Source organism: Arachis stenosperma, chromosome 4 (assembly GCF_014773155.1).
Source record: "Arachis stenosperma cultivar V10309 chromosome 4, arast.V10309.gnm1.PFL2, whole genome shotgun sequence".
In the NCBI taxonomy this organism is placed as follows: domain Eukaryota; kingdom Viridiplantae; phylum Streptophyta; class Magnoliopsida; order Fabales; family Fabaceae; genus Arachis; species Arachis stenosperma.
The window spans coordinates 106,649,816-106,657,942 of NC_080380.1; the positions used below are offsets into that span (position 1 = coordinate 106,649,816).

Sequence of the window (8,127 nt, forward strand, 5' to 3'; positions counted from 1 at the left end):
TGAACCCAAGGATTGAAGGGGGATGAACCAAGTAGTGCTAGTTTTGAGTTTTCATTATGTTTTAGGTTAGAATTCTAGAGAGAGAGATTCTCTCTTCTTTCTAGAATTAGGTTAGATTTAGTTTAATTTCTCTTAAATCTAGGTTTTAATTATTGATTTTGTTTACTTACCTTTTCAATTTCTTGTTGTTAGATCCTTGCTTTCTTAGTTTAATTTATTATTTCCTTTATTTTATTATTTTTATGAGCACTCTTGTTTTCTTTCATTTCCTTTAATGCAATTTATGTTTTATGTTTCTTATTGTTTAATTGCTTTGTTATTGTTATTTTCTTGCATTTGATAGTGTTAGATTTTATATTTCTTGTCATTTTATTATGCTTTCCTTTTATACCTTCCAAATGTTTGATAAAATGCTTGGTTGGATTTTAGTGTAGATTTTCTATTCTTGGCTTGGGATGGTAACTTGGGTGACCTTGAGTTACTAATGTCCAAGTGATTGATAATTGGTGTCCATTGACACTAGCTTTCACTAATTCAATTAGTGAGTGGCTAGGACTTATGGATTGGGATTGATAAAGCTCATTTGACTTTCCCTCATTTGTTAGAGGATGACTTAATAAGATTGATCCTTGCAATTATCATGTTGTGGTTAGTAACAAGGATAAAGATCCTTAACCATTGATGAGCGGATAATTTATACGCTTTTTGGCATTGTTTTTAGGTAGTTTTTAGTAGGATCTAGCTACTTTTTAGTATATTTTTATTAGTTTCCAAGAAAAATTCATATTTCTGGACTTTACTATGAGTTTGTGTATTTTTCTGTGATTTCAGGTATTTTCTGGCTGAAATTGAGGGACTGATGAGCGGATAATTTGTATGCTTTTTGGCATTGTTTTTAGTATGTTTTTAGTATCTTTTAGTTAGTTTTTAGTATATTTTTATTAGTTTTTAATTAAAAATCACTTTTCTGGACTTTACTATGAGTTTGTGTGTTTTTCTGTGATTTCAGGTATTTTCTGACTGAAATTGAGGGTCCTGAGCAAAAATCTGATCCAGAGACTAAAAAGGATTGCAGATGCTGTTGGATTCTGACCTCCCTGCACTCGAAGTGGATTTTCTGGAGCTACAGAAGCCCAATTGGCGCGCTCTCAATGGCGTTGGAAAGTAGACATCCTGGGCTTTCCAGCAATATATGATAGTCTATACTTTGCCCAAGATTTGATGGCCCAAACCGGCGTTCAAAGTCACCTCAAGAAATTCCAGCGTTAAACGCCGGAACTGGCACCTAAATGGGAGTTAAACGCCCAAACTGGCATAAAAGCTGGCGTTTAACTCCAAGAAGAGTCTCTACACGAAAATGCTTCAATGCTCAGCCCAAGCACACACCAAGTGGGCCCGGAAGTGGATTTTTATGTCATTTACTCACCTTTGTACACCTTAGGCTACTAGTTTTCTATATATAGAACCTTTTACTATTGTATTTTCATCTTCGGACATCTAGTTCTTAGATCATTGGAGGGCTGGCCTCACGGCCATTCCTAGACCTTGTTCTTATGTATTTTCAACGGTGGAGTTTCTACACACCATAGATTAAGGTGTGGAGCTCTGCTGTACCTCGAGTATTAATGCAATTACTATTGTTCTTCCATTCAATTCCGCTTGTTCTTTATCCAAGATATCACTTGTTCTTCAACATGATGAAGGTGATGATTGACGCCCATCACCATTCTCACCCATGAACAAGGTGACTGACAACCATTCTTGTTCTACAAGCATCTGAGGCTTAGTGAATATCTCTTGGATTCTTCGGAATCTTCGTGGTATAGGCAGGACCTGATGGCGGCATTCAAGAGAATCCGGAAGGTCTAAACCTTGTCTGTGGTATTCTGAGTAGGATTCAATGATTGAATGACTGTGACGTGCTTCAAACCTGTAACCTACTGGGCGTTAGTGACAGACGCAAAAGAGTTATTCTATTCCGGTAGGGGAGGGAACCAAACCGGTGATTGGCAGCACTGTGACAGAGTGTGTGCATTAGCTTTCACTGCGCGGATGGGAGGTAGCTGCTGACAACAGTGAAACCTTACACGAGCTTGCCATGGAAAGGAGTAAGAAGAATTGGATGAAGGCAGTAGGAAAGCAGAGAGACGGAAGGGAAGGCATCTTCATACGCTTGTCTGAAGCTCTTACACCAATGATATACATAAGTATCACTATCTTTATCTTTTATGTTATTTTCGTTTATCACTATACCCATTTGAGTCTGCCTGACTGAGATTTACAAGGTGACCATAGCTTGCTTCATACCAACAATCTCCGTGGGATCGACCCTTACTCGCGTAAGGTATTACTTGGACGACCCAGTGCACTTGCTGGTTAGTTGTGCGAAGTTGTAGTGATCACAATTTCGTGCACCAAGTTTTTGGCGCCGTTGCCGGGGATTGTTCTTGTGTATGGACAACTGACGGTTCATCTTGTTGCTTAGATTAGGCATTTATTTTCTTCAGAGTTCTTAAGAATGAATTCTAGTGTTTCAAGGTGATGTTCTTATCATCACCAAAGCTGATTGATCATCATCAATTTAGCTCTTGAATGCAATGTCTTGCTGAAGCATAGCTAGCTATGTCTAATTCCTTTAGACTAAAGCTTTAGACTAACATTGCATGATTCCTGGAATTCTCACTAAGAATTTTGATACCTTTATTTTCCTTTTCACTTAATTTTCGAAAAAGCCAAAAAAATTACAAAATCATAAAAACCAAAATATTTCTTGTTTGAGTATAGAGTCTCATCTTAAGTTTAGTATCAATTGCATGTTTCTGTTCTTATTGCATTCATGCATGTGTCCTCATTGATCTTCAAGTTGTTCTTGATGATTTTCTTGTTTTGATCTTTGAATTCTATTGACTTGAGTGTTTTGTGTTTCTCATATGCATTCTCATGTAGTTAGTGTCAATAGTATACAAACTGCTAAGTTTGGTGTCTTGCATGCATTGTTATTTGATTCTTGTTGCATTTTAATTATTAAAAATCCAAAAATATTTTTAATTTGTGTCTTTTCAAGTCAATGATACAAAGAATTGAAGATTCAGAACATACTGCAGAGGAATTATACAGAAAAAGCTGAGCATTCAAAATGCCCAGTGAAGAAGACAGACTGGCGTTTAAACGCCAGCCAGGGTACCTGGTTGGGCGTTTAACGCCCAAAAAGGTATAGGTTTGGGCGTTAAACGCCAGAATGTACACCATTCTGGGCGTTTAACGCCAGGATGGCAAAGGGGGAAGATTTTGTTTTCAAAATCAATTTTTTTCAAGTTTTCAAAGTTTTTCAAAATCAAATCTTTTTCAAATCATATCTTTTCAATCAAATGTTTTCAAAATCAATTTCTTTCCTTTTTCAAAGATACTTACTAACAATTAATGATTTGATTGAACATTTTTTGCCTTTTCTGTTAAGGAAGGTTTTATGTTTGAATCATATCTTTTCTTGTTAGGCAAGTCATTAATTTTCAAAATCATATCTTTTCAAATTGTTTTCAAATCATATCTTTTAAAATTGTTTTCAAATCATATCTTCTCAATCACATCTTTTTAAAACCATAACTTTTCAATCAAATCTTTTTAATCACATCTTTTTCAAAATAGTTTTCAATCAAATCTTTTTAATTTCTAATTTCAAAATCTTTTTCAAAAATCACTTTACTTCTTTCCCACTTTTGTTTTCGAAAATCAATTAAGTGTTTTTCAAAATGTTTTCAAAATCTTTTTCTTAATTTTCGAAAATTACTTCCCTTCTTCTCACATCCTTCCATTTATGGACTAACACTATTCCTTAATGCAAAATTCGAACTCCATCTTCTTTGATAAGTTCGAATTTTCTACTTCTGTCTTCTACTTTTCTTCTTCCTCTGACACCTCAAGGAATCTCTATACTGTGACATAGAGGATTCCATATTTTCTTGTTCTCTTCTTCTTCATATGAGCAGGAACAAAGACAAAGGCATTTTTGTTGAAGCTGACCCTGAACCTGAGAGGACCTTGAAGCAAAAGCTAAGAGAAGCTAAGGCTCAACTCTCTTTAGAGGACCTGACCGAATTCTTCAAAGAAGAAGGACACATGGCAGCCGAAAACAACAACAATGCCAACAATGCAAGGAAGGTGCTGGGTGACTTTACTGCACCTACTCCTGATTTCTATGGGAGAAGCATCTCTATCCCTGCCATTGGAGCAAACAACTTTGAGCTAAAGCCTCAATTAGTTTCTCTAATGCAACAGAATTGCAAGTTCCATGGACTTCCAATGGAAGATCCTCATCAGTTCTTAGCTGAATTCTTGCAAATCTGTGACACAGTCAAGACTAATGGGGTAGACCCTGAGGTCTATAGACTGATGCTATTCCCTTTTGCTGTAAGAGACAGAGCTAGGACATGGTTGGACTCACAACCTAAAGAAAGCCTGGACTCTTGGGAAAAGCTAGTCAATGCCTTCTTGGCAAAGTTCTTTCCACCTCAAAAATTGAGTAAGCTTAGAGTGGAAGTCCAAACCTTCAGACAGAAGGATGGAGAATCCCTCTATGAAGCTTGGGAAAGATACAAACAATTAATCAGAAAATGTCCTTCTGACATGCTTTCTGAATGGAGCATCACAGGTATTTTCTATGATGGTCTCTCTGAACTATCCAAGATGTCTTTGGATAGCTCTGCTGGAGGATCTCTTCATTTGAAGAAGACGCCTACAGAAGCTCAAGAGCTGATTGAAATGGTTGCAAATAACCAATTCATGTACACTTCTGAAAGGAATCCTGTGAACAATGGGACTAATCAGAAGAAAGGAGTTCTTGAGATTGATGCTCTGAATGCCATACTGGCTCAGAACAAGATATTGAATCAACAAGTCAATTTGATTTCTCAAAGTTTGTCTGGAATGCAAAATGCACCATGCAGTACTAAGGATGCTTCATCTAAGGAAGAAGCCTATGATCCTGAGAACCCTTCAATGGAAGAGGTGAATTACCTAGGAGAACCCTATGGAAACACCTATAATTCTTCATGGAGAAATCACCCAAATTTCTCATGGAAGAATCAAGAGAGACCTCAACAAGGTTTCAATAACAATAATGGTGGAAGAAACAGGTTTAGCAATGGCAAGCCTTTTCCATCATCTTCTCAGTAACAGACAGAGAATTCTAAGCAGAATACTTCTGACTTAGCAACAATGGTCTCTGATCTAATAAAGATCACTCAAAGTTTCATGACTGAAACAAGGTCCTCCATTAGGAATTTGGAAGGACAAGTGGGTCAGCTGAGTAAGAAAGTTACTGAACTCCCTCCTAGTACTCTCCCAAGTAATACAGAAGAAAATCCAAAAGGAGAGTGCAAAGCCATAGACATGGCCGAATATGGAGAGGAAAGAGAGGAGGAGGACGCCACTGAGGAAGACCTCAGTGGGCGTATACCAAACTCCTCTGAGTTCCTCAATGAGGAACAATGGAAATCTGAGGCTCAAAATGAGACCATAGAGATTCCATTGGACTTACTTCCGCCATTCATGAGCTCTGATGAGTATTCTTCCTCTGAAGAGGATGAGTATGTCACTGAAGAGCAAGTTGCTAAATACCTTGGAGCAATCATGAAGCTAAATGACAAGTTATTTGGAAATGAGACTTGGGAAGATGAACCCCCCTTGCTCACCAAAGAACTGGATGACTTGTCTAGGCAGAAATTACCTCAAAAGAGACAAGATCCTGGGAAGTGCATGGATGAATCCATCATCCTTGGCAGACCCTTCCTGGCCACAGCAAAGGCTGTGATTGATGTTGATAGAGGAGAGTTGATCATTCAAGTGAATGAAGAATCCTTGGTGTTTAAGGCTCAAGGATATCCCTCTATCATCATGGAGAGGAAGCATGAAGAGCTTCTCTCAAAACAGAGCCAAGCAGAGCCCCCACAGTCAAACTCTAAGTTTGGTGTTGGGAGGCCACAACCAAACTCTAAGTTTGGTGTTGAACCCCCACATTCAAACTCTAAGTTTGGTGTTGGGAGGTTCCAACACGGTTCTGAGTATTTCTGAGGCTCCATGAGAGTCCTCTGTCAAGCTAATGACATTAAAGAAGCGCTTGTTGGGAGGCAACCCAATGTTTTATAGTTAACTATTTTCTTTTGTTATTTTATCTTTTTTGTAGGTTGATGATCATAAGAAGTCACAAAATCCATTGAAAAAGCAAAAACAGAATGAAAAACAGGAAGAAAAACAGCACACCCTGGAGGAAGAACTCACTGGCGTTTAAACGCCAGTGAAGGTAGCAGTTGGGCGTTTAACGCCCAGTCTGGCACCATTCTGGGCGTTTAACGCCAGAAAGGGGCACCAGACTGGCGTTAAACGCCAGGAAAGGGCTAGAACCTGGCGTTAAACGCCAGAAATGGGCACCAGCCCGGCGTTTAACGCCAGAATTGGCTCAAAATGTGTTTTTGAGCCCCATTTGGTGCAAGGATGACTTTTCCTTGACACCTAAGGATCTGTGGACCCCACAGGATCCCCAAACAACCCCACCACTCTCTCTTTTCTTCTTCACCCATTCACCAATCACCTCAACATCTCTTTCTCTTCACCACTCACATCCATCCTTCATAAAACACCACTTCTTCTCCTTATGGCCGAACCACAAGGCCATCTCCCTCTCCTCCATTTCTTCTTCTTCTACTCTCTTCTTTCTTCTTTTGCTCGAGGACGAGCAAACCTTTTAAGTTTGGTGTGGTAAAAGCATTGCTTTTTGCTTTTCCATAACCATTTATGGCATCCAAAGCCGGTTCAACTGAGAAGGCATGACCTCAAGCCCATCACTAAGAAGAAGATGGAGCAAACAAGAGACCCCTCTCATCATGAGATCCCTGAGATACCTCAAGGGATGCACTTTCCTCCACAAGACTATTGGGAGCAACTGAACACCTCCCTAGGAGAATTAAGTTCCAACATGGGACAACTAAGGGTGAAGCACATGCCATCCTCCTCCATGAAATTAGAGAAGATCAAAGAATCATGAGAGAGGAGCAACAAAGACAAGGAAGAGACATTGAGGAGCTCAAGCACTCCATAGGATCTTCAAGAGAAAGAAAGAGCCGCCATCATTAAGGTGGACCCGTTCTTTAATCTCCTTGTTCTTTATTTTTCTGTTTTTCGAATTTCTATGCTTATGTTTATCTATGTTTGTGTCTTATGATCATTAGTGTCTTAGTGTCTATGCCTTAAAGCTATCAATATGAATCCATCACCTTTCTTAAATGAAAACTGTTTTTATCACAAAAGAACAAGAAGTACAGGATTTCAAATTCATCTTTAAAACTAGCTTAATTAGTTTGATGTGGTGACAAATACTTTTTGTTTTCTGAATGTATGCTTGAACAGTGCATATGTCTTTTGAATTTGTTGTTCATGAATGTTAAAATTGTTGGCTCTTGAAAGAATGATGAAAAAGGAGACATGTTACTGAGGATCTGAAAAATCATAAAAATGATTCTTGAAGCAAGAAAAAGCAGTGAATACAAAAAAAAAAAAAAAAGAGAGAAGCAGAAAAACGAAAAAAAGGGGAGAAAGAAAAAGAAAAGAAAAGAAAAAAATAAAGTTGTGATCCAAGGCAAAAAGAGTGTGCTTAAGAACCCTGGACACCTCTAATTGGGGACTTTAGCAAAGCTGAGTCACAATCTGAAAAGGTTCACCCAATTATGTGTCTGTGGCATGTATGTATCCGGTGGTAATACTGGAAGACAGAGTGCTTTGGGCCACAGCCAAGACTCAATAAGTAGCTGTGTTCAAGAATCATCATACTTAACTAGGAGAATCAATAACACTATCTGGATTCTAAGTTCCTAAAGAAGCCAATCATTCTGAACCTCAGAGGATAAAGTGAGATGCCAAAACTGTTTGGAGGCAAAAAGCTACTAGTCCCGCTCATCTAATTTGGAGCTATGTTTCATTGATAATTTGGAGTCTATAGTATATTCTCTTCTTTTTATCTTATTTGATTTTCAGTTGCTTGGGGACAAGCAACAATTTAAGTTTGGTGTTGTGATGAGCGGATAATTTGTATGCTTTTTGGCATTGTTTTTAGTATGTTTTTAGTATCTTTTAGTT

General features: G+C 38.2%; 1 non-coding gene across 1 annotated transcript; it reads right to left on the reverse strand.

Moving 5' to 3' along the window:
• Nucleotides 1-4,521: 4,521 nt before the first annotated feature.
• LOC130978673 (small nucleolar RNA R71) lies at nt 4,522-4,629 on the reverse strand. Its single transcript, XR_009086292.1, has one exon. It is a non-coding gene; the product is annotated as a small nucleolar RNA R71 (small nucleolar RNA).
• Between the last annotated feature and the right edge of the window lie 3,498 nt (nt 4,630-8,127).